This window comes from Dreissena polymorpha, chromosome 4, assembly GCF_020536995.1.
Source record: "Dreissena polymorpha isolate Duluth1 chromosome 4, UMN_Dpol_1.0, whole genome shotgun sequence".
Classification (NCBI taxonomy): Eukaryota; Metazoa; Mollusca; class Bivalvia; order Myida; family Dreissenidae; genus Dreissena; species Dreissena polymorpha.
Window position 1 is genome coordinate 15,817,936 of NC_068358.1, and position 27,493 is coordinate 15,845,428.

General features: G+C 33.5%; 1 long non-coding RNA gene across 1 annotated transcript; it reads right to left on the bottom strand.

The window, feature by feature from the left end:
• Positions 1-2,591: 2,591 nt before the first annotated feature.
• Positions 2,592-27,294, bottom strand: LOC127879278 (uncharacterized). The gene is made up of 3 exons (XR_008048994.1): positions 27,214-27,294; positions 23,268-23,405; positions 2,592-2,726 (listed from the first exon to the last, which is right to left on the bottom strand). It is a non-coding gene; the product is annotated as an uncharacterized LOC127879278 (long non-coding RNA).
• Positions 27,295-27,493: the final 199 nt, after the last annotated feature.

Genomic DNA, 27,493 nt, shown 5'->3' on the forward strand with positions numbered 1-27,493 from the left:
TATATTAAATGGATAACATATATTTCTGTCCTCTACTACATACATATATTATACCTCACATAAATTTGTTTCTTCTTTGCGTATATAAACTACACAGGTCCATTATTTTGAATAGTGCCCTGTTAAGATGCGCGCGCATCTAGTCCGCGGGCGCTATTTAGAATAGCGCCCGCGGACTAGATACGCGCGCATGGAATAGTGCCCGCTAGAATGGGTATTTGTAACATTTATGCAAGTTTTACAACACAGAGATTTTTCCTTTATATACTTAGGATAAACGCACGATTCGTTTGGCAGGTCACAAGTGTGTTTTTTTATAATTATTAATCAAATCTTAAAAAATACAAAAATTGAATGCTTTATTTATGATCAATGTTTTGAAACATGGTGTCTAAAATAACAAGAGCACCGCCTTGCGGGTGCAGACCGCTCATCTATTTTCTTTTTAAAGGTGAATGGACTCTCATTTTCAATCACAAAGGAGGGAGGGGTGGAGTGAAGAGGGGTGTTAGTGTGGGGTTGTGGACAGTTATTACATTATTTTCCAAAAAAGCGAAAAAAAAATCGGGGGCGGGGGTGGGTGGGGGTGGGTGGGGGGGTTGGGGGGGGGGGAAGGGCGATGGGTGGGGGGGGATTTTTTGGGTGCGATGGTTGGACGGTATTTCAAACATAACCGTTTAAAAAAACAAATTGGGGGGGGGTGGGGTGGGGTATAGTGTGAGGGTGTGGTGGTAATTTGTGAGATGATCTTAAAAAAAAAAAAAAAAAAAAAAAAAAAATTGGGGGTGGGGTGGGGTGGGGGTATAGTGTGAGGGTGTGGTGGTCATTTGTGAGATGATCTTAAAAAAAAAATAGGGGGGGTGGGGGGGGAGGGGGGAGGGCACGGGGGACGGTTTGGGTGGAGTCTATTGTGGTATGTCAGGTAAGAGTAGTTTCGTCAAAGTATCAATCAAATCTAATCATAAATAAAGAAGTTATGGCAATTTTAGCAAAATTTAATAATTTGACCTTGAGAGTCAAGGTCATTCAAAGGTCAAGGTAAAATTCAACTTGCCAGGTACAGTAACCTCATGATAGCATGAAAGTATTTGAAGTTTGAAAGCAATAGCCTTGATACTTAAGAAGTAAAGTGGATCGAAACACAAAATTTAACCATATATTAAAAGTTACTAAGTCAAAAAAGGGCCATAATTCCGTAACAATGACAACCAGAGTTATGCAACTTGTCCTTTTACTGTACCCTTATGATAGTTTTTTAGGTGTTCCAAGTATGAAAGCAATATCTATGATACTTTAGGGGTAAAGTGGACCAAAACATAAATCTTAACCAAATTTTCAATTTTCTAAGTATAAAGGGCCCATAATTCCGTCCAAATGCCAGTCAGAGTTACATAACTTTGCCTGCACGGTCCCCTTATGATAGTTAATAAGTGTTGCAAGTATGAAAGCAATAGCTTTGATACTGTAGGAATAAAGTGGACCTAAACACAAAACTTAATCAAATTTTCAATTTTCTAAGTATAAAAAGGGCACATAATTCTGTCAAAATGCCAGTCAGAGTTACATTACTTTGCCTGCACAGTCCCCTTATGAAAGTTAGTAAGTGTTGCAAGTATAAAAGCAATAGCTTTGATGCTTAAGGAATAAAATGGACCTAAACACAAAACTTAACCAAAATTTTCAATTTTCTAAGTATAAAAAGGGCACATAATTCTGTCAAAATGCATGCCAGAGTTATCTAACTTTGCCTGCCCAGTCCCCTCATGATAGTAAGTAAGTGTAACAAGTTTGAATGCAATAGCATTGATACTCACTGAGAAAAGTGGACCTAAACGCAAAACTTAACCAAAATTTTCAATTTTCTAAGTATAAAAAGGGCACATAATTCTGTCAAAATGCACGCCAGAGTTATCTAACTTTGCTTGCCCAGTCCCCTCATGATAGTAAGTAAGTGTACCAAGTTTGAATGCAATAGCATTAATACTTTCTGAGAAAAGTGGACCTAAACGCAAAACTTAACCGGACGCCAACGCCAACGCCGACGCCGACGCCAAGGTGATGACAATAGCTCATTTTTTTTTTCAAAAAATAGATGAGCTAAAAACATATATTTTTATATAAAATGTATCTCAATATGTGAAATTCTTTACAATAAAAATGAATATTGGACAAAGAAGCAAATTTTTCCGTGTCCAACTTCCGCAGGGAGACAACTCGCGCACAACAATAAAACCTTTCAAATTATAAATAAATGTAGTAACGATTCGTTTGGCAGGTTACGAGTGTGTGTTTTTTTAAAATTATTTATCACATCTTAAAAAATACAAAAATTAAATGCTATATTTCGGATCAATGTTTTGCAACATGATTTCTGTGATATAAGCAGTTATTTCTATATAAAATGTAACTCAATATGGGAAATGCTTTACAATAAAAAGAATTTTGTATAAAGAAGCAATTTTCCGTGTCCAACTTTCGCAGGGAGACAACTCGCGCACAACAATAATACGGTACATAATATTACTAGTAACTGATAAATATTTATGGAATTCATATTGTGTTATTAATTTTTATTTCTATTGACAATTGTCTGCACAAAAATGTTCGGTATAATATAAGAAATAGAAAACCTCATTTCAGGCCCAATGGCTTCGGTCCATATACTATTTGGGGCTGCCTGGCTGGTCACTTTTCTGCCATAGGGCCCTCAGTGAGGTTTTCTATTTCTTAAATAGACAAAAAGTGCCACTGAATACAATAATTTAGCATGTGTATTTTTATTTATAACCAACTAAGTTACAGTCTCTGTTGTTAAAACAACAAAAATACATTTGAGTTTATCACAAACATGAGATATTGTACAAATACAAAATGTCACATGCATTCAGATGGGATACATATCGTTATTATTATCAAGAAGGTCAAGTTAATCAGCTCGTCGCTTTAATGCTATAGTGCTGTAACTACCATTTTCATTTTTTGGAGAAAAACGCATTTAAATAGAAAACTCTGTATTTATTACACCAATTCAAATATATTTTTATAGGAACACTGCAAGCGATAAATCACCACTGTAAATTACTTTTCAAGAATTTGTTCCGCATTTCACGATTATTTACTCTATTTCCGCAACTTTAGTTTGAACAATATTTATCGATACAATATACATGCGAACATTAAACCAAACAAGCAAACGTTGTAATATTGAAAAGTTACTAATTTCATATATCAAAACGACACTTCAAATGTAATACACATTATTAAATGAGTAACTATCTGCAAAGATGCTTCAGAAATGACTTGGTCATGTTATGTAGTTTGACAGCATTGAAACGGAATAATATTGCTATTGTCAGATTCGCTTCTGTAAAACGTTATCAATACGCAGTTTCACCCTACCTGTTGTAAAAATTGACATGCTGCAAAAAGTTCAGAGCACATTTGATAATGTTAGAAGTATTTGATAAAGTAGAGCGTTATGATAATCGCGCTTTACAGAATGAATACAAAGTGTACAAAATGGACTGATAGCACAAGAAGAGAATAGGCAGTAGTTTGTCATTGATTTAACCACCTTACCTCATTGAGGTGTGATCTAAAGTAAAACATCAACACGGATGAAAACATATTATTTGTGTCTTTCTATTTTCGAATATTTTCAATGCTTGTATAAGAATGACTTGCTCACGGATTTGCGGATTGACCATTGATAATAACAATATCAAAGATTTCCAATACAGGAGGGGGATATGATTGCAGTAGATCGATTGGTCAGGACGAGGTCAGTTGTCGAAACCAACGAGGGTAATAATATAAAACCATTGACCCTTGGGTTTTGGAGATGTTGTTAATGTACTTACACTTCAAGTCTATATTAATGATGGAAGACCTGGTGCGTGACCAGTTTTGACATATCGATTTTAAAACAAGAGTGCAATGATTGCCCTCTAGCGATAATTTCCTTAAAGGGCGACTACTTTTTAACCCTTGACCTGATAGAAGGTACGAACTTAGTAAGATACCAATTGAATAGATCTAACTGAACAAGAGATTTGAAACCTTGAAAAAGCTTATTTACTCTGAGGTAGGGAGACAGATCCTTATTTTTGTCATTAATGCTGCGTTAACACGGAATAATAAACAATTACTTAACAGTCCATATATGCTGTTTATCGTCAAGTTTGATCTTTAAAGTGTGAATTTGACATTTGAGTTATGGAGACAAGTGAACCACGTGACAGGCCGTCTTCTTATATATTGCATTTGGTCCACTTTATTGTAAAATCTTTAAAATCCATTTCAACGTTAAGGAGTAATCAGGAATTTTTCAGGTGTTTTGTATCAATTTTAATATTTGACATTTACATGTGGCCTTCAAGTTTTAAATAGGGAGACGGTTGTTATACGCGGCACGTGATAACGTTTGTACCAAGTTATAAACAAATCCCCCAGTATTCGACAAAGCTATAGCTTACACAGGAATGTTCAAGCTATTTGATGGCATAACTCAAATCGTACATCAAATCATTTCTGTCTTCAGTTGTCAAAACACCTGTATACTGTTTGATTTCAATAATGTCGCTTTCATGGAATTACCATTTTAATTCATTTGCTTCTTAATATTAAATCACCTAAACTTGTTTTATTGGTAGCACAGCCCCATTAATGGTTTTCGATTCACTATATCTTTCTTCCCTTAAAATTTCTTATCATTAGTGATATTATAGGCATTTTTCACTGTTGAATAAAATTGTGTCATTGTGTCGTATGAACAAATCTGCATGAAAACTACATTATAGGCATTTTTCACTGTTGAATAAAATTGTGCCATTGTGTCGTATAAACAAATCTGCATGAAAACTACATTTGGACTCAAATCGTACATCAAATCATTTCTGTCTTCAGTTGTCAAAACACCTATATACTGTTTGAGTCCAATAATGTCGCTTTAATGGAATTACCATTTTTATTCATTTGCTTCTTAATATTAAATCACCTAAACTTGTTTTATTAGTAGCACAGCCCCATTTATATTTTTATTTAGTACTGCCCCTGGAATTTGTTCACGCCATTATGTCATTATGGATTTTTTTGACGTCATACGACCGACTTTCCCAGTTGTAATCTACATGCATAAGTCATTGGGTTTATAACGTTCCATTTTATTTATATTTTCTCTCTGATAGGCGTTTCTTGTTTGATTTAATTATTTTTATTTTATTTTTTAGCAGTCACATAAACAACCAAGCTATGTAAAATGGAATTTTTACACCCATTATTGCTGCTTCTTCCTGTATTTGCGCGATGATTATCTGAGATATTAACTCCATGACGCTAGATTCTCAAATCTTTTTCTATAAAGAAGGAATGTAGTTGACAATTGTTAATATTTTTATTTGATCGTTCGTCAAAAAGTTGTAACTCTGTTACTCTTGTATCTTCAATGCAATTGAGTAATTAAATAGTAATTAAATTGAATGCGTTTTAATTCCCTTTTATTATTGTTTAATTTGAGTTACAATGCTATGACGTTAAATTTTATTTACACTTAAATGTATTATGAATATTGCTGGGCCAAGTGTGAGGTTGAGCGCTCTATAACCAGGTTTAAACCCCCAATGCTTTGCATTGGCCGTTCCAAGGCGGTGACCCCAGCTTTATTCATATTTTGTGTTTATGTTGGTTTGTATTGTGCTGTTTTGTACTGTTTGGGCAATCGGTCACTTGCCTTAAATAAAGGACCAACTAATTGTTTTTAATGAAAATTCAATACTGCTCCAGCAGCTGGAGTTTCACTTCTTTATATAATATGACCTTCAGACACCAAGTGTTATCTTGACCTTTTATATAGGAAGACGAGCGATTCACTCAAAACGACGTTTTATGATGGTTGCATTAAAAAAACTCTATATAGTGTATATATGGCCATTATGGTTGCGACAGGAAATTGCGCACAGATAGACAGTGCGATTGCTTTGTTCCCCCATTTTTGAAAAGGGGAAATTTTAATCGAACCTCTAATAGCAATAGCACACATATGATGCCCATAAATACATTAACTGAATATTAAATACCATTGCATTCCACTGTGAGTTACTGCACCATTTTTATTTGTGAGCTAACATGCAGACCGAATTTTGCAAATCAGTAAAATCAGTAGGAACCGTAACCAGTGACTGCCTGTGTGGATAACTACAGTAAAATTTAGCAGACGACAGAATGCTAAACGCGTTTGCTTTAATCACCGCATCTGCCTGTTCTCACTGGTACAGTACATAGAGTGTATTTAACAGCTTGTAAGACGAGATTGGCCAGTATTGCGTTTATCATTGAACTTTGTACATATTGGCTGCTTTCAGGGAAAACAAGGCTTAATGCATGTCAAATAAGATTAGCCTGTGTACACTGATTAGCTGTATTAATGATTTGAAAAAAACAACAACACACATCTCGACCTGTGTTTTAAGCCACACTCTTTATAAATTTGAATGGTTTGTGGTCATTTCAAACTTGCGATGTAAATATCTATAACATAATTTTGAAAAATGAGTTGCGTCTAAGATTATACAACAGCGAACAAATTCAGTGCCTTCAGCGCTTTGATTTAGTGTGAGCGTTAGCTCACACTAATTTTACAGAGCATATTTTGCAAATCAGTATGTGCTTAGAAGCGTTAGCTTCACTATGGAAAGACAACCACTACCTGTTGCAGCAGACGAAAAATGCTAGGAAAGATAACCACCACATCTGTCTGTTTATAGTTCACTTCTGGTACACTGCAGTGGGTACATATAACTAATAGTGTTCAACAGCTTGTAAGACGAGATTGGCCAGTCTATTGTTTATCATTGAAATCTGTACATATTGGCTGCTTTCAGGGAAAACAGGGCTTAATGCATGTAAAATAAGATTAGCCTGTGCAAAGTGATTAGCCTGTGCAATGTGCACAAGCTAATCAATGACGACATTTCTGATTTTAAAATGTTTTTTGTTTAAAGAGAGTGTCTGGTTCTGGGATGACAATTTATGCATATGCATTAAGCCCTTTTTCCCCAAAATGAAGCTTTAATTATATTTTGTATTAATGATTTAAAAAAACACATCTGGACCTGTGCTTTAAGACACACTCTTTATAAATTTGAATGGGTTGTGTTTATTTAAAACTTGCAATATAAAAAGCTACAACATAATTTTTAAAACTGAGTTGCGTCTAAACTTCTAAACTTATACAACAGCGAACACCTACAGTGCCTTCACCGCTTTGATTTCTATAGTAATACTAATTGCCGCACTTGTAATATAAGCTTACGTTATTACTACCCAAGATGGATTAATGAATGCCAAACACTATCAAATTATTATGCCAGTCAATGCCACCATGAGTTTAACAGCGAACATTATTTAAGACCAAAACTAAGGGCAAATTTGTAATGTGTTATAGATATTCTATGCACAGATCAATGAACCATTGCTGAGGAATTAAAATTGCTTGCACTAAATTCGGGATTTTGTTTTGTTTGAGTAAATAATGAACTCAAAGCTCAATTAAAAAAGAACGGTTTGTGAAAATCTGCGAATAACGCATTTAATAAAGTTCCACTGATATTACACGTATTTACTTGCTAATCTTTATACCACTAAATTACACGTCTATTTTGGTATTTTGGTAGGCAGTAATTGATTGCTTTGCATATGAAATTGTATAATTTAGAAAATAAAAATTAAAACAGACAAAGAAAAAGGTATATAAAAATACACGAACGTTGTCTTCGTTTTGATGTTCATGTTTTATAGAGAATAAAACATACTATGGTACCTATTTTCACATATAGACCTCGCCGTTGTGTAATGTATATGGTGTCCACCAGGAGGTAACTGGTCCCCACCGTTGGAGCATTCTTATGATCTACCCCACCAAAGACACCAAATACTGATTCTATACCCAGAAATCTCACTCGATAGCGTTTCAATAAGCCTGAGGTTTGTTTGTTCATTTATTTTTGCAATCGAGCATACTATACGTAGATCTTCATGCAGTAGTTGCGCAAATAGCTGTTTTGTAGTTTTAAATGATCTTACTAGAGGTTTAAAATATGCTTCTATATAATATACTTGTTAATTTCATTGTGTCTGGTGCTCTGTTATGGTTGCAAAACATAATTTGACAGCGCTTTGAGAAAACGGGCTTAATACACGAGGGTAAAGTTTCAGCAAATAACGTTGTGCTTCGTCATAACATTTTAAATTTTGTAATCTTCATAGACTACATGCTAGTTAGTTTCGACTATATTATTTGGCATATAGTACAAGTCCTTTTCTATCTGGATTTGTTTCATAAACAAACAAAATAATTAGTTGAGTTATTGCTATAATAAACTTAAATTATTATTGAAAGAGCAAATGTTTCGTACTCTATGTAAAACGTGGTATTCATTTCACAATTATTTAATATAAATCCTCATGTAATTAAATGTTATGAGTTTGCTCATAGCCAAAACTAAAGTCATCATTACGTACGTTTAAACTTTGATCACTCTACGTTTCTGAACGGTCATTCTTAGTTGGATGCATTGAAGTGTTATTATGGGCATCTAACAGTATATAGGTGTCTATCGCAACCGTTGTTTATTTTTGGTGTTTTCACTTCATATACACTTATATTTGTTAATGCAGCATCAACATACTAAAACGATATCCCGGAAAGAGAAAAATAATCCATTTGAATATCAACCGTACTTTCGTTTTGACAACTGACCACAGAACTGATTCGATGTACGATGTGAGTCTAAATGTACTTTTCATGCAGATTCGTGCATACGACACTTTTTTTGTTTTACGGATCATTTCGGCTTAGAGGACTGGGTAAGTCATGTCAAATATCGAAAATAATATATATATTTATAAACAACTGGTAGCAAGATGAGTTGTAGATAAAAATTGGTCAGTTACCACATTTTAACTAACTCTTTTGACCAGTTAATTCTTTTCAGCTCAATTCAACAGTGAAAAATGCCCATAATATCACTTTAACTTAAAAACAATGTTGTATGTGAAATGTAAGAAACACTTGACAATAATACAGGTTGATTGGTTTTTTAGCAAAACATTAAGATTGATTGTAGTTGTTTGTACCCAGCTTTGCAAATTTTTACAATTGCACCCTCCAAACTTAGAAAATGACATCCATAATGGTCCATCCTATGGTATTTACATTTCTCAGTTGATACGATATGCCAGAGCATGTTCATGTGCTTAAACAATACTATTTTTTTTATCATAAACTTCGACGTATAATCGCTAAAGTTCACAAGTATTTTGATATAATTTCAAAATATAATGTTTCTTTTAAATGGCATTTAACTCATGGAATTTTCCACACATCATTATTTGGCGATTATTTGAAGCGTGTTCGCAAATTAAAATATCTTGAAGCAAATGTGTTTATTAAACGTTTAAATTTAGTAACTCATTTTTATCAAAAGGATATTATGCTGACGTACTTTAAACACATGCTTGTTGGTTTTCGATTCACTTTGGCCTAGTATCACGAACATACTTAAGTCGATATTTTGACTGAACTTTTTTTAATCAGTGTAAACACCTTGCTCAAGCTGGGACGAATTCTCAATCGTGTGACAAATGCACTGTGTGGAAATATGAATCAATTCATACTTTTCCCTGCTGAAGAAAATAACACAGATATGGTAAAGCGAGAGTTTTACAGCATAGCTGGTTCTTTTCTTTATAAGAGTCTTTAATCAAACAGTTGATTGGTTGCCAAGTAAACATTAAAAGGGAGACAACTTTCCATCAAAGCATACTATGTTAGACAGTTACGAATAAGAATGCATATGATTGTAAAACAATTATATAATTATTATACAAAAAGCAAAATTGTAATTAATTGATAGATCAACTCTGTAAACTATTTTTAAGTGTTTAATTCGGTTTATTGCTATGGGAATTTAATTGTTATTTATTGCAATTAATGTCATTTCTATTGTTTGTGTGCAAAGTAGGAAATGTATAAGCATTACTGTATATGTTGTATCATACTAACAGTAGCTCATACAAAATGCATGTAAAATTTGGCGTTTATGCCTATGTCTATACATGTACGGTATTTGCCTTTTTATACTATTTAACACTTTTGGAAATTACCTAGTTAAATTATAATGTATATTTAACTAGCAAGCAAGACAGAGCAGTTATATTCATGTAAAATTTTGCGTGTATGCCTATGTCTATACATGTACGGTATTTGCCTTTTTATACTATTTAACACTTTTGGAAATTGCCTAGTTAAATTATAAAGTATATTCAACTAGCAAGCAAGAAAGAGCAGTTATATTCATATTACATGTTATTATATACTTATCTTAGGAACATCAAATATACATTTAATTCTATGTAATGAGCAGATGTCTACATATCTCTATGTGTATATATGTACGGTATTTGCAGTTGAATACTTTTTAACGCTTTTGGACATCACCAAATTAAATGATATAGTATATTTTGAATAGCAAGCAAGACAGAGCAGTTATACTGATATTGAATATTGTTTTATAGTTATCTTAAACAAGAAATATCTTTAAAAAAGATATACGGCGTTGATTGTGGTCGATGTTTATGAACGATCAAAAGTTATCTCTATGAGATAAAAAGTAGCGGATGCCTTTTTTCTGCGCAGTTCTTAGCTACATCATAAGCAAATCAATTACGGGGTGTTGCGCCAGATTTCGTGGCTTATTATGCTTTATGTGATATTATTACTCAGATATCTATATTTACAGAATAGAAAAACACAAGAAACATGAAAATAAACGAGTGCATATAGGTCAGCCGGCAAAACTCGAATCTTATTTAATTGCATAATTATAGTATAGTGAATTTTTGTGCTCATGCTTAATAAACTGGTCTAAATGGATAAATATTTCTAATTAATTTTATCAAAATTGGTCCTTATCATGCCAATGTTGAAACCATATTAAAAATCGATGATTGACATACCACAATAATATCGCCGAATATCTTTATTTAGTATCTTTCTGATCAAAACAGACTTCAAGTGCACAAAGTTTACGAGACGGCGATTATATAAAGATTTCTGCAACTGACCGCAAACTGACAAACTGACCTTGATACCTTGCGGATTGGAATGCAATGCATTACAGTCACTACGTTATTGTCAGTAAGACCGGTGTAACACAATGATCGCAACCCCTTCTGCGAACTCCGACGATGAACTGTATATAAACTATGACTTTCACAAATAGCCGCTTATTGACCCGAAACCTCGCGGGTTGAAATGCAATGCAAGTAAGTACTAAATATGACAACATAGCCTTTAGTATAAACGCTTTTGCGCTGGTAATTCTCTGAAAATAAAAGGTGAACGCACAAACTGTATTTATGTCGAAAATTGATTGTAAAACTGTTCTATCTATTGAGCCTTTTCATTAGAGATAAAATTGTTTCATGCAGTAAAACAGTGTTACAAAGACGCGGATATGTTTCCAATGTTCTGGTGTTATACTCAAATCAGCCAATGGAATAAATGAAGTGTATTCATTCGTACCTAGCCGCGGGAAATTTTATTTGTGTATTATTGGACCCTTACAAAGGTCAAGTCAGGGTGAAAAGCTGGCTTAATACAGCTTACGCCAAAAAATATATACATTTAATGTTGCTGCCATATTTGTATGGGCAGACGAATCTAATCCAAAAATTGTTTTTTTAAGTACGCAACCTTTCATTTTAAGAATACCCACCTTGAACAAAAAAACAACAAAAAAATCAACAATTTAACCATGTAACTATTGTAAACTATATACATATCATATATACCTGTGCAAGTAGTGTTTAATTGCCTTTTTGTATAGCTTTTTGTTGTGATGTTGTTGTTGTTGTTTATTCTTTGTAATTTTGATTGCACATATCTTTACTAACGATATACACTTATTATTTACCATCATTTGAGCTCGCCTCTCTGTATCTACCTGAAATAAGACTACCTTTCCAACAATTTTCTAACATCTATAAAGCAGGACTGAGCTATGTGTTAATCTCTTTTTTTGTTTTTTCTTCTTACTTTTGTGATATTTCTTTTTACTTCTTCATTTCTTTGGAAATTTCAGTTTTTCGAATCCCTAAGTTTTGTTTTCTATTTTTTCTGTGTATGTATACACATTATATGTCTTAAAATAGAAACCAACTGGACACACAAATTATCATGTACATCTCCATCCACCTCTTTAAATGATTAAAGTATGTACTTTGAATGCAAAAGGGCTAAACAATAAAGACAAACGCATAAAAATCTTCAAATGGTTAGACAAAAAATATAGTATATGCGTATTACAAGAAAGTCACTTGACACAAACTTTAGCACAAAACTTAAAAGATGAATGGGACGGAGACATATATCTCAGTGGACAATATACTAATAAACAAGGCATTGCCTTTCTGATAAAAAATAATATAGGGGTCACAGTCGATAACTTTAACGAAATAATAATTGGCAGACAAGGAAGGAGAGATATCAAAATAGACGAAACACAATTAACATTAATCAACGTTTACGACCCTAACATAGATGATTCCACATTCTACGAAACATTACAATCCTTTATAATTAATAACCAGGATAAAAACATTATCGTCGGTGGTGATTTCAATACTGTTCTTAACCCATTATTAGATAAAAAGAATGGAAACCTTTATACTCATCCTAAAAATAGAAACATTTTGAATAACATAATTGAAAACTATAATATGATAGACATCTGGCGTACAGTAAATCCAAACGAAAGCAAATTCACCTGGCACTCAAACACAAAACCAACAATATTTTGTAGATAAGACTATTTTTTAATATTTTTTAATATCTGAGTCACTTTGCAACATAATTGACACATGCAGCATAAAACCAGGATTTATGACTGACCACTCTCTAGATGAACTTAAACTGCACAAAATACAACCTGAACGAGGCCCAGGATACTTTAAAATTAATAACAGCGTCTTACTAGATATACAATATCAAACGCAAATAAAACAAGAAATACTCAATACAGTTCAAAATAATAAAGATGCAAACCCAAACACCCTATGGGAAGTTATTAAAGGAAATATACGTAACACAACAATTAGATACACATCATTTAAATATAAAGAAACACAAAAACTTGAAACTGAAACCATCAAAATCATTGAAACACTTGAAAAACAATTACATGAAACACACACAAACGATACCAAGGCCATTGAAAATGAAATTACATCAAACAAACAAGTATAAGAAGGAATCTATCATACACAGCTAAAAGGAATCATACTACGAGCACGTTCACCGCATGTTGAACACAATGAAAACAATACAAAATACTTCGCAAACATTGAAAAATGTAGAAGTGAACAAAAAACTGTACACAAACTAGTTGTTAATGGCGAATATATAACAAACAGAACTCAACTACTAGAAGAACAACGTTCATTTTTCGAAACCCTCTATAAACGAAAACATGTTGAAAATATCACCCTTTTTAAAAATACAAATCATGCCTTAAATCAAGAAGAACAAGGGAAAAAATTGTCACAAAACCAGGTTTTCATTGTGAAAAAAAGGGAGAAAACTCAAACTGAACTTTTGAAATGAACAAACAAAATTAACCCCCTTTGTAAGTTTGTTTTAAAAAAATCTATTTTTAGTCGTGGCGACCTTGACATTGGAGATATTGACGTGATTCTTTCGTGCGACACACCGTCCCATGATGGTGAACAAATGTGCCAATTGATTTAAAAATCTCACAATGAATGACATAGTTATGGCAAGGACAAGCTCATTTATGGCCATTTTTGACCTTTGAACTCAAAGTGTGACCTTGGAGATATCGACGTAATAATTACGCGCGACACACCGTCCAATTATGGTGAACAAATGTGCCAAATGATTTTAAAATCTGACGATGAACGACATACTTATGGTCCGGACAAGCTTGTTCCGCCCGCCCGCCAGCCCGCCAGCCAGCCCGCCAGCCAGCCAGCCAGCCAGCCAGCCAGCCCGCCCGAATTCGCCAATCTAATAACCAGTTTTTTCCTTCGGAAAACCTGGTTAAAAATTATTGTGTGATGGATTACTTAATGAATATGAATGTGGACTAGCACTTAAAGAAATGCAAAATAACAAAAGTCCAGGATCTGATGGAATTACAATCGAATTTTATAAAATATTCTGGAAAGATATTAAAACACATTTAATTAATTCACTAAACTACTTATTTAACAACGAAAACCTAACAACGCTACAAAAACAAGGTATAATATCACTCATTCCAAAACCTGGAAAAAACTTAGAATCCTTATCAAACTGGCGCCCGATTAGTCTACTGAATAACGGTTATAAAATTGCAATTAAAAGTATATCAAACAGAATTAAAAAAATATTACCATCAATCATTTCAATATCTCAATCTGGCTTCATAAAAGGACGTTACATTGGCGAAAATGTACGTCTGATACAAGAATGCATAAATTATTTCAACCAACCAAACAATTCAGGCCTTATTTTCTTTGCAGACTTCGAAAAGGCTTTCGATTCACTAGATCATTCGTTTATGTTCTCTTGCTTAGAAAATATGAATTTTGGTGAAAGTCTAATAAAATGGGTTAAATTATTTTACACCGACATAAACAGTATTATTATTAACAATGGATTTTTTTCAAACAGTTTTAACATCAAACGAGGGGTAAGACAAGGATGCCCACTTTCATCCTCGCTATTTATTATATGCATTGAGTATCTATCACACTATATCCAATCAAACAAACATATAAAGGGAATATCACTAGAAACTGACGACGAAATTAAACAGTCCCTATTTGCTGACGATGCAACTTATTTTTTAAATGACAATAGTGACTCATTCAATAACCTTAAAGAATCACTAACCCTTTATGGAACGGCATCAGGTCTAAAACTTAACAACAGTAAATGCACTGTGCTACGAGTAGGTAAATTTAAACAAAGTAATATTCAACTTAAAAAAAGAAATGAAATTCCACTGGACAGATGAAGCAACAACGTTAGGCATAACCTTTACAAACAATGAAAATGAAACAGTTCTAAAAAACATAATGCCTAAATTACAAAAAATTAAAAATTGTTTAAAATCATGGCAGCATCGTAAACTTACACTAATCGGAAAAAACACGGTGTTGAAAACGTTTGCACTCCCTAAATTAATTTATACACTAACAGTTCTCCCAAACCCACCAAATGCTATCATTAAAGATATACAATCAGAAATATTTAATTTCATATGGGACGGTAAACCTGATAAAATTAAGCGAACACAGTTAATTCAATCTGTAGACTAGAAATGGCGCGGCAGAGGCCGACGCGTATCCCCACGCCGAATGTTTGACCTAGGTGTTCCCCAGGGTTGGTAATGGGGCCATGCATAGTTGAGATTGACCGTATTGTCATAAGAGAGGTTCAGTATCAATTTGAAGTGAATCGGTGTAGAAATGAAGAAATTATAGTAAAAGGCAATTTTGGGTGGGTGTGGTCTATGTGGGCGGGGCGCCCCAGGGTTGGTAATGGGGCAATGCATAGTTGAGATTGACTGTATTGTCATAAGAGAAGTTCAATATCAATTTGAAGTGAATCGGTGTAGAAATGAAGAAATTATAGTAAAGGCAATTTTGGGTGGGTGTGGTCTATGTGGGCGGGGCCCAAGGGTTGGTTATGGGGCCATGCATAGTTGAGATTGACCCTAATGTCATAAGAGAAGTTCAGTATCAATTTGAAGTGAATCCGTGTAGAAATGAAAAAATTATAGTAAATGGAATTTGTTGGTGGGTGTGGCCTATGTGGGCGGGCGCCCCAGGGTTAGGATTGGGGCCATGCATAGTTGAGATTGACCCTAATGTCATAACAAAAGTTCAGTATCAATTTGAAGTGAATCCGTGTAGAAATGAAAAAAATATAGTAAATGGAAATTTTTGGTGGGTGTGGCCTATGTGGGCGGGGCGCCCCAGGGTTGGGAATGGGGCCATGCATGGTTGAGATTGACCGTATTGTCATAAGAGAGGTCCAGTATCAATTTGAAGTGAATCGGTGTAGAAATAAAGAAGTAAATGTAAAATAACCTAAAAAAATGAGTGATAATTTCTGACGCGGCCCCACCCCAACCGCTATAACTTTTGACCCAGGGGTCAGATCAAAATTCCAAATAGTGCAGGGTCGCACATATGCTCATAGCTACCATGTGTGTAAGTTTCAAGGTTCTAGTGCTTTTAGTGTAGGAGGAGATAGTGGCCAGGACGGACGGACAGACAGACGGACGGACGGCGGAGATAACCACAATATCCCCACCTTTTTTTCAAAAAGCGTGGGGATAAAAATGGAGGTATTCAATTAACGGATATCGACTCATTCTTGAATGCAATTAAATGCAGCTGGGTTAAAAGATATCTAGATAATACCAATACGAGTAAATGGAAACTACTCTACCAGGAAATCCTAAAAAAATATGGTGACTACTTGCTTTTTGAATGTAACATCAGCAATACCATTTTGCATGAAATTGCAAACAAAAACATTTTTCTATCTAATGTTTTATCGGCGTGGACTAATGTTACTCATAATCTAGAAACCCAAATCACCAGTAAAACTATTTTATGGAACAATAAAGACATAACTTCAAACAATAAGACTTTTTTCTATAAACATTGGTTTGAATAAAACATTAAATATGTCGACCAATTGTACGATTACAGAATAAAGGACTTCTATTCTTTTGAGAATATATGTTATATATACGGAATACCTTCAGGCAATTTCCTAATGTATTACACGTTAATTAAAAGCATACCCATACATATTAAATCTACAATTAATACAAATAACACACCATGTACTCAAACAGCATTCACGGAAAACATACTTGCAAAACAAAACAAAACAAATAAAATATTTTACAAACTACAAATTAAACACCCTGCAGAAAACTCCAAGATTCAAAATAAATGGCAAAGCCTTCTTCGAGAACAATAACTTAATTGGCAACAAATATTTATCATGCCATATAAAACAACTATAGATAGCACACTGAGAAATGTTCAATATAAATTTGTCCATAGAATCATAGCTACAAATAAATACCTTTTTAAGTGCAACCTATCCAACACAAATTTATGTGATATGTGCAGCGAACACAATGAAACAATAGAACACCTTTTCTGGGAGTGCAAACATATTCAAATTCTATGGAACCAATTAACAAAATTTCTAGAGAAACAACAATTAAAATTAAAACTGTCTCTCTTAAATTTCAGTTTCGGTGTGAATACGTTTAAAATACCCGAAATTAATAACACTGTGAACCACATTATCATATTAATGAAATATTTTATACTTAGCTTCAAATACAAAAAACAAATACCTACTTTCAACTGTTTTATAAACTATTTAAAACTAAAGATCCAAATTGAAAAAGAAATAGCCCTGAACAACGATAAACTTCATATTTTTGAACAAAAATGTAAACATATAAACTTTCATAACCCAGTCCAGTAGTTTTCTACCCACCTTTTATAATTGACTAAACTTATTTTGTTATTTTTTTTTAAACACATATCACAAACAACCAAAGAAAAACAAATACACATTGATAATTTTATTGATAATATTAAAGGAAATCACAAGGTTAACAACATGTATATATTAGCATATTTTGTATTACATGTTTGAACAGCTTTGCTGCCGAATGTTAATCACCATGTGTTTTTGTTGTTGATATTATTCATGTATACATTGTATGTTTTATATTTTATAATAAAAAAACTTTCCATCTTCGTCCTTCGTCTTAATCCCGTTCAAAACAGTTCATTTATTTAGTTATTTTCTGAATAGAAAAAATATTGAAAACATTTTACCCATAGCCGTGAACAGAAACATACTAATAGTTATATATAATGTAATCATCAGTTTGTCATTTGGGCTATATTTCAGTAATTAGCAAATGTGATTTAAGCTATATGTGTATAATACACTGTTTTATATTTGTTATTTTTACACATGGGTATTTATGTTTTCGTTATTGCTTGTATGTTTTTCATGATGAGCTGTATATGCTTTAGTCTTAAATAGTTTAACATTTTATTTGTTCGCAACTATATACCAATTATGACTATGATGATAACTTAAGGTACAACATAGCTCTGACAAAGACTAGAGTTCTAATAGAACAGACCTTCGGTGCTCTTAAGCGAAGATTTGCTTGTCTGAGTTATTGGTTGAGGGTGGACGAGACGAAGGCATGTCGCATCACCACGGCTTGTGACGTATTACACAACCTCGGAATTCTAAGACAAGATGTGTAATCGAAAGGGACGCCGCCATCTGACGACCAGAGCTAACATCCAGAGCAGGACACACTTCAGAGATTTCATCTCTGCGACCTACTTTCGACAATAGGATTGTCAAAGGTATATTATTCTTTTTAATATTACATTTTTTTGTGAGTACAAGATTACTTTTTGTGTTTTGTTACTTAATTAGATTGATCTCTTTTAACAATAAAAAGATCCAATTATTTATACAAAGAACAATACCTACAAAGAAAATACCTATACTACAAAATGAAAAACAACAAATTAAGTGCTAATATTGAGTGTATTAAGCAACTACATAACAGATAGTTTCGTAAAAAAATACAACATTAAATATAAGCTTTGTCTTACAACTACAAAAGATCATAATAACAACAAAGCTTGAACATTTAGAAAAAATATTATTGATTGTTAAATTCATCACATTTATTTATCATTATGATTTACAACATTAACATTACAAATACGTCTTTTTGTTATAAGTATTTATGTTTTAATGTCTGAGGACAACTTATACAAAGATGTTCAACCAGTGTACTTAAGATAATCTTTTAGCTATACAAATCACTACATAATACAAGCATCACCATAAACAGTCATAAATAAAACCATAAACAGGGAAACACTATTTCAAGTGATTCAAGTAATCCAAATGGAATCAAAAGGCGGTGAACGTTTCACATAGGGCCTTGGGGTAACGAATAGCTAGAGGTTATTTGAAGCCAAAGCTTTATTGAAGACAACGGTCCCCTGTCTGTCGCACTGTAAATATTCGTGGCGAGTTGATCACTTTTTAATTTTCTAAACAAAAGACAGGTAGCCTGAGGAAAACATTGAATTATATTGTTATTTTGTAATTGGCCTTCCGAGGGTTTCGGAGAGTTCGAGGGTTTATCATAAATAATTTGTTAAACAACTGACGTTTCAGATACGAACATGTTTGATTTTAAATCTTAAATTCACAATGATTGTGTTTATTCGTGTTCAACTTGATTAATTGTTTGCGCAATGCCATAGTTTGTAAACAATTTTGTAATTACAAAATATTTAAAATAATAATATGCAAACGACCTAAGACGTCTAACCGTGACTACATACGTTATTTAAACGCTTTACTAGCCAGCGAAATTCGGCGAATGAAGTTTACGTTATTGTTCTTGGCTGCACGATGATGTCTTGCATAATATGCTAATTACGAGCCACACGTATGATTTTGTGATTTGTGTATGGGCCTATATATTACTTTTAACTGCATATTGAATTCATATGTTGTTGTCTAGTGTAGAAATCAAGTTTGACACACAGATAATAGGAGTAACTCATTATTGATTGAGGTGATATTATTCGTTATAAATATATAAATAAATAAATAAATATGTGTGTGTGTTCGGAAACAAATTAACAGCATTTTATAAGTTTCAGTGTTTGTTAATATTTTTCGTATTCCTTGAAAAGTTCATTACGTATTTTTAAGATATAATTTAAGATTCGATGACTTAATGGCTAGGACGTCGGCCAATGGTTACTTAAACTAACATAAGAACGACACATATATGGTCATGTATTAAGGTCGAAGTTTATTCGATTATGAGTTAAAAATATCGATGCTTACTTAATCTGACAATAACATGTTGTATATTTTCAATGCGAACAATATACTAAAATTTCGTGATAATATTATTTGTTTCAAATTTAATAACTGTACCTATGTCTTGTTAAACGAAGATATTTGAGTGCAAAGTAAGGGCTTTCAATATTTATGTTGAAATAGTCAAAACTACGATAAGTAAACTACTTACACATGAGATTGAGTTTCTTTTTTATTAAGCCAAAACGGCTAGTGTACACTACATAGAGGATATTTGTTGGGTTTGGTGAAATATCTATTTTAATTCACGAGTGATCATAGAAAATAATACTTTGAAGAGTTGTATGCTTACAATGATTATTTTTGTTTTTTGCTGACCATCATTACCACTAGAGCTGATACTGCTTCAACTTCTTCTTATAACATCAATACCTTTGCCCTAAACAACACAAATAAGTAGAACTATCGCCACAAGCACAATCGCCGACGCCACGAAGACAACCGCAGCAACAACTTCTACTGATCGGCGTTGTTGCTGCATGCAACACACCTTTCAAACTTTCGTCTTAATTAGTTTAGAGCATTATAGCACAGTAAATTTAGTAGCTTATTATTCAAGTTATTCAGGTAAATCTTAATTATTTCCATCAGTCATGTATCTACCATTAACCCAGATAGTGATCCTGATTTCCCTTACAAATGGACATGTGATAAACCCTGCCTTTTCCCCCGACCCCCACACTTCCCCTTAAATCACGATGACCTTCAAGTGCCTACTGTGGTATTGAAAAACAGAAGTTCGGTGATCCCAACCATGTCGGAGATGGACAAACCGGGAAACTATTTGATCGACTCCATCAAGAACACTGTTCAAAACATCCAGCTCAAGACATCGACGGACGGAGAAGGTATGTGAACATAATTTGCGTCGCCGTCTTCATTGTCATTTTCTTTATTCTGATCAATTATATGTACGTACGGAGTCTATTTTATAAGTATGATTTTCAATGGCATATAATATGTTACGTATAAAGATTTCTAGTCGATACAAGAAAGAGGGAGACATATCTTACGAATAAGTGGCATGATGTTAATGGTAAAATATATACATTGTATCCCAACAATTTCGTTAAGAGTGTGTGCAAAGTTGTACATATACGCATTATTAATCGAATTGTTATTGATTCATCCATAATCATGCACGCACAAATCTGTTGACACTTATACAAGTCTTCGGTCAGCTTCATGCAAGACATACTACATTATCGGAACAATCGGGCACACGATTATTTAAAGCTCAAAATTAATACACAAAGTACATGGGCTTCTTTTTAAATTTGATCAATATTTCGCCAGGTACGAAACTTCCGGCTCAAATTCGCGGCGTAACTAACGTATGCAGCGTGATCTGCTCGAGATGGTGCGAGGAACAGAGCAGACCTGGGGCGAACGTCACTCACTGCCATATCGTATGCGGCGATTTGTGCGAGGGGCAGGTAAACAATATGACTTAAAACTGTAAGCTCGTCAAAATATATCTCCGTATTGTACAATGAACCGTCTAATAACCTATAAATATGTGTTAAATTTTATCATATTGATAAGATATGCTCAATACAAATGCCTTATTGACAATGTAATATACGCTCCTTATTCAACAATATTATGCATTTTGTTTTTCAAAATATGGATATTCGGGAGAATGAAGATTTAAAGAGTGCTCTTTTTGTTTTAACAAGTAAAGGGATTGTTTAGATCCGCAATTTATTGAAATCGGGTATACACACATTTTTGCTCATAAATTATATGATTTTGGCTCTGAGTTTAAATACCTTAATTCAGAAAATAGCTTGACGTACTAAAAAAAATAATTTTCCGGTCTCATTCAATACTTGTAACAAATTAACCTGCTTTGTCTTGTTTGGTAAACATCGGCTATAAGTATTTGTCTGAAATTATCTTCGAAAGGACATATAAGAAACAAAATATTGCTCACATTTAACTTGATTAAGTAAACGAGATTTACATATTTTTTCATTTCTTGGAATGTGTTGGCGCCAATCAGTTACCATAAAAAGAACCCGAGAGAACAATCTCAAGTTTGCTATTATGTTTTAATATTTCGAATTGTAAATTTTGTCCAAATAAACGGATCTTTCGAAAATGGAAATTGAAATAGTGTCATTTACATTAGTTCGCCATTTTGAAATAAAAAGTAATTGTTATCAATGGCGCAAACTTGTAACAAAGCTGCTAACATGACCAGATTCCGGATATGATCATACGTGATTAAAACGTGATTCTTTAAAATGATTCCGAAAGTTTGATGCCCATTACTTTGACATAGTTCTTGTTACCGTATGATCGAATAGTTGGTTTTTCAATGTTCTATTTACTAACAGCATCTGTTTCTGTATCATTAACAGTTTGTGTCTGACAAAAAAACTACAATAACGTGTATATATCCCATATGGTCTTTTATCCTCATACCAAGTTTTATCAATCTTGCTTGATGCTCTTAAAATGTATCACCATATTTTGTCTGACAAAAAAACACTGAAATCACCTTCATCTTCTCCATATGGCCTTCTATTCACATATCAAGATCCATCAACATATATACAGAATCTCCGGGTAAGTGAAGGATCCAGATTCTGACGGAAAGACAGACACACAGACGGGGCATTTTACAGCTTTTGGCATGTATTGAAGTTTGTCATTAAATGCTTAATATTGATGAATGTAACATTTGATCTAAAAATCTTCAGTAAAAAAACAAGAATAAAATGAAAGACAGAAAAAAGTAACCCTCAACAGAGCTCGAACCACTGATCCCTGGAGTAAAAGTCTACCGATTAGACCACTCGGCCATCCGCGCTCATGCAATGAGTGATTAATTTTATACAATATATAAGCAATTTTCGTAGTATCACAAAATATAACGACACCAACAAAACTCTCCAAATTATTCAATCGTTTGCAACGCTTTATAATTTTCAGGTTTTTAAATCGTCAAAAGATGCATATAATGGCTATTTAAAAGCATGGGAAATGTTCAGTATTGCTGTTTCCTCACAAATATCATAACTAAAACAAAAATTTGCGAATCTGAAACAATTGTTTTTATTTTTGTCAAATTACCGAAACGTGAAAAGGCCCCTTTAATTGTCCCTCTCTGCACTGAAATAATATTTTTTGCACGGTATCCATATTGAATATATCTTAAATTAAATCGCGTCCAACTCAACTATCCTTGGGACCAACAAGACATATAACTTACACTTCGTGCAGATCTCGTCCTCTCCGTATGGGCAATCCGCAGTGCCATCGCAAACTTTGGAGTTGTCCAAAATCCGGTTCCTTTCCCAGGGCAGAGGCTCGGCTTTACGCAAGAATTTGCGGCTGAGGCAGCAATCCACTTGAAGAGAAAACAGGAAAACTTAAAATCATCCGTAAAAAATAAATTATGTAAATCCATAACTATTTTACTTAATTTCAAACAAACTGTGTTAACTTTGCCCATTAACAAAATAAGAACAGAACAAATGGAATGAGTTATACCTTGAAAACTCTCCTTCATGTTATACTTAAAGCGACTTAATAACCGCTCTAGAAAATTCTAATCGGAAACCAAGCCTTAAAGTAGTTATAAACACATACACAAACACACACAAACAACAACATCATTTGTATATAAACTTATAAACTATCTAACAATTAAAGCAATTTGAAAACAATTTTAAACAATCTAATAATGTAATGGAAGAGTTTCGCTAGATGTGTTTTACACAATTTGAAACGGATGTTCCAACGATTGCATTGCTGAGTTTGTATATAAATGAAAACCCAACAAACATGTGTCAGTTTCAAGTTGAAATACATATCAATAATGTCGAAATTACAACTGTGTATGTATACAGCAACTATGTCGCACGGATGTATAATAAGATTATTACTAGTATTACTATTATATACAAATGAGACTGTTACTTTAAGGCAACTGTCCTCGAAAATTACAGATACTATAATATATGCTGCATGTTTGGGTTGGACGCATTTATTAAGACTGTTTACAACTGCAAACCTTTGAGATTGTATTGATGCAAAGCATCAAAGGGCATTGAGAATTACAGTGTAAAAGACACTCAATGAAGTTACATGGAACGATTTTTTTCCGACTGTAAATATTAATATATTGGCCCATTATATTAAACAAAAAAGAAAAAGATACTGGTAAAACTATTATCTATACTTTTGTGTTACAACCCCCAAATAACCATTATTTTTGATGTTGTGTTATAACCCCCAAATAACCATTATCTATGATTTTGTGCTGTAACCCCCAAATATTTCATAGTTTTATTTACATTGGTTTCCTTTTTTTACTGGCATCCGTGTGCAGTTTTCATTAATGGAAGAGAACTGTGTAGGTTTTAAAAAATCTGCTTCATCTTGTAAACGTGATTTCCTATTTTTCTCGACTTCAAGGGGAGATGATTCTGAACTTATGCTTACGTTGCTCAATTACGACAGTTGTTGAGTACTCATTGATATGAAAACACTGTAAAAGATTGAAAAAAAATGAAGGAAAACTGTAAATTGCATGAAGAAGCTGCATTTCACAATACTTTGAAATTCAGTAAAAGATCATAATAGATTTATTGCTCCGATATTCATCATTTTCAATAGGGTTCGAGCAATACTGATATAAAAACACTTAACAAGTTTGGAAAGATTCAGGCGAAAGTTGTTAAATCTTTTAAAGAAGTGGAAATCGTTTATTTTGTCAAATTTAATAGAAAAAAATTCTGGACTTATTGTCCAGATTTTTCTCATTTTAAATTAGGAAAAAATGCTCATCGATATGAAGACACTGTAAGTTTGGAAAGAATCTGATGAAAAAATGTTGACATAATCACCTAACCAAGCAGTTTTTAACTTTTATTTTTAAATTCAAAGAGACATAATTCTGGACTTATGGTCCGATATTGCTCATATAGAGTTTGGGTTGGGTCCTCATTGATAAAAAAACCTGTGCAAATTTGGGAACAATCGGATGAACATTTTGGACTTTGAAAACCGATTTCAAAATTTCTCAAATTCTAAGGAAGATAACTATGGACGTAATGGTCGGATAATATGTGGTTCTTAAAAAAACTCCGAGGATCGCTTGACACTAGGGAAAGGGTTGCTGGGACACAGCTCCTCCTTGATAAGCGGCTGCTTCCTTTATCGCAACTCATTGTTACAATCAATAATACGTGTCGCGCTTCGTGCTCTATATGTTTTAGGGATAGTACTTAGGGCCTATGATAGACAACCATAAAATACATGGATTATCAGGGTTTTACATTCATGTCAAATTTTAGGGTTCCCTAGGACTCCTGTTATTAATTTACAGGGGTCCTGTCAATAAAAATGGGGGTCCCAATATAACTTAGTGATATAATAGTAGTATAGCCAGGGCTTTCCACAGGCCATTTAACGATCCCTCGCCGGGGCGCTTGAATTTCGAAATCAGAGTCTCCGGGGCGCTTGAAATTTTCCGATCACTGTATTTTTCAGTAAAAGAAAGTGTTGATTGTAAAAAAAATCAGGTTTCCTTACCAGCGTATCAATATTCCATTTTTTAAAAGAGCACTCTGTACCTACTTTCACAAGTAATCGCCATAAACACCACATGGGGTAATGGGTAATCCACTGATAAGAGAATAGCATGACGCTCGTATTGATTATTTTAGCCACATTACACAGTCATTTAAATGCTGACAAGGATATATCAGGTAACTTTCCAGTCGTCAAACTGTGATGTTCATCGTCCAATCGGTTACGCGAATAAGCGATGAGGGCGGGGTTAACTATCGACCATTATTTTTGATTGACGTCGGGCACGAAGTAAGAGTTTTATCGCAGCTTGATTAGTAGTCCAAATTTTTGACGCTCTTAAATATTAAGCTACTTTTTATATGGGTAATATTTGGAGCGTACAAAGGGGGGAAGACCAAATTAATGGTGGGAATGTTTCGTTCTTTGTCTATATTGTTGCGCAAGGATTTTGTGCGCAACATTCAAGCCCCGATATAAGACACTTAATATCAACGGATTGCAATAATATTTACATACCTGTGTAGATAAGTCATTTCTCGATAATGTTCCGTAAAATTATGTAATGACACTTTGAATTTTGCACGCCTGAGCAATTTAAATCCAACCACTATTCATTTTTTCAATATCTCTCGATTCGCTCGCTGTGTAGATATAAATCGATTACACGACCTCGATGTAAAGCATCTGGTTTAAAGTGGAAGAATAAACAGCGTAAAATACAGTTTGCATTCGTCTGTTGTGGTGCAGCGCGTTACATAGTAAACCGATGTTATACTTTTCTTGATTAATTTAGCATTTTTTTTTCTAAATTGACAATTAAAAAGTTCTGAAATAAATTACATCTTTTATTTTTATACTGTACATAAATAATATTGATACAGATCGTACAGTATACCGTTCTATTTAACGTAGAATGTAAGTACATAAAAACAACACAGACAGAGGTGCGAAAAAGACATGCATAAACACTTTCTGAAACTTAGAACAGTGAATAGAAACTGCACCATATCTGTTTTGAACAAATGCTTATTAATTGACAAAGATTAGCATACTAGATCTAGTTAAGTAAAAGTCGTTGTTAAAAGCTCATATTAAATAAAATTACGCGTACACGTTTCACCGAAATGCCTTCTTCTGATTGGTTCATATTTAAATCAGTTTCATGACATGGCTACAGGTCAGTGATTGTTTTGCGATTTAAGCAGAAGTTTAACTGAAGAATTTATGCCTTTCTAACTTCGAATCGACGATATTTGATGTAAAAATGGACTTCTGAATTAAAACTGATTGAGTTGGTAATGTTATTTTGCAATTTTACGCAAATTAATGAAAATTTAAACTTTCTGGTTTCCACCACAAAAAAGGTCCTTCAACGATGAGACGTTCCAAAGAATTTAGCCCATTTAAAAAGTATCTCTAAATTCTTTGCGCGTCTTATAAATGAGACTACTTGATTAGCAAAAACTACTTATTAATTTGCTGCCATTCTGAACATTCGCGAAATCATGTGATTTGAACATAAAGACGTTCAAACCTCAAACGAAATACAAAGAAAACATTGCATTGCAACCGTTTTCAATTAAATACAATAAAATACAAAAACAAGAATTAATACTGACCGCTAGAGTGAGCAAGAACTGATTTTTTAAGCTTAGACACAAAATGTCTTCCACCGTTTCCCTCCAATCTTGTCATGTGACCACAGCCAAGAAAATATAATGTTAGAATAATAGGTCAGGGTTAAAACCACTAAAACAAATCGGGAGACAGTCGACTCGGTCACATATGTATCATACTCAGTGATCAAATAAAGTAAATAAAACGCAGTTTAACAATGTATCATACTTGAATGATAAGTTCAAATGATAATAATGAGTATAATATGATAATAGGTGCTAC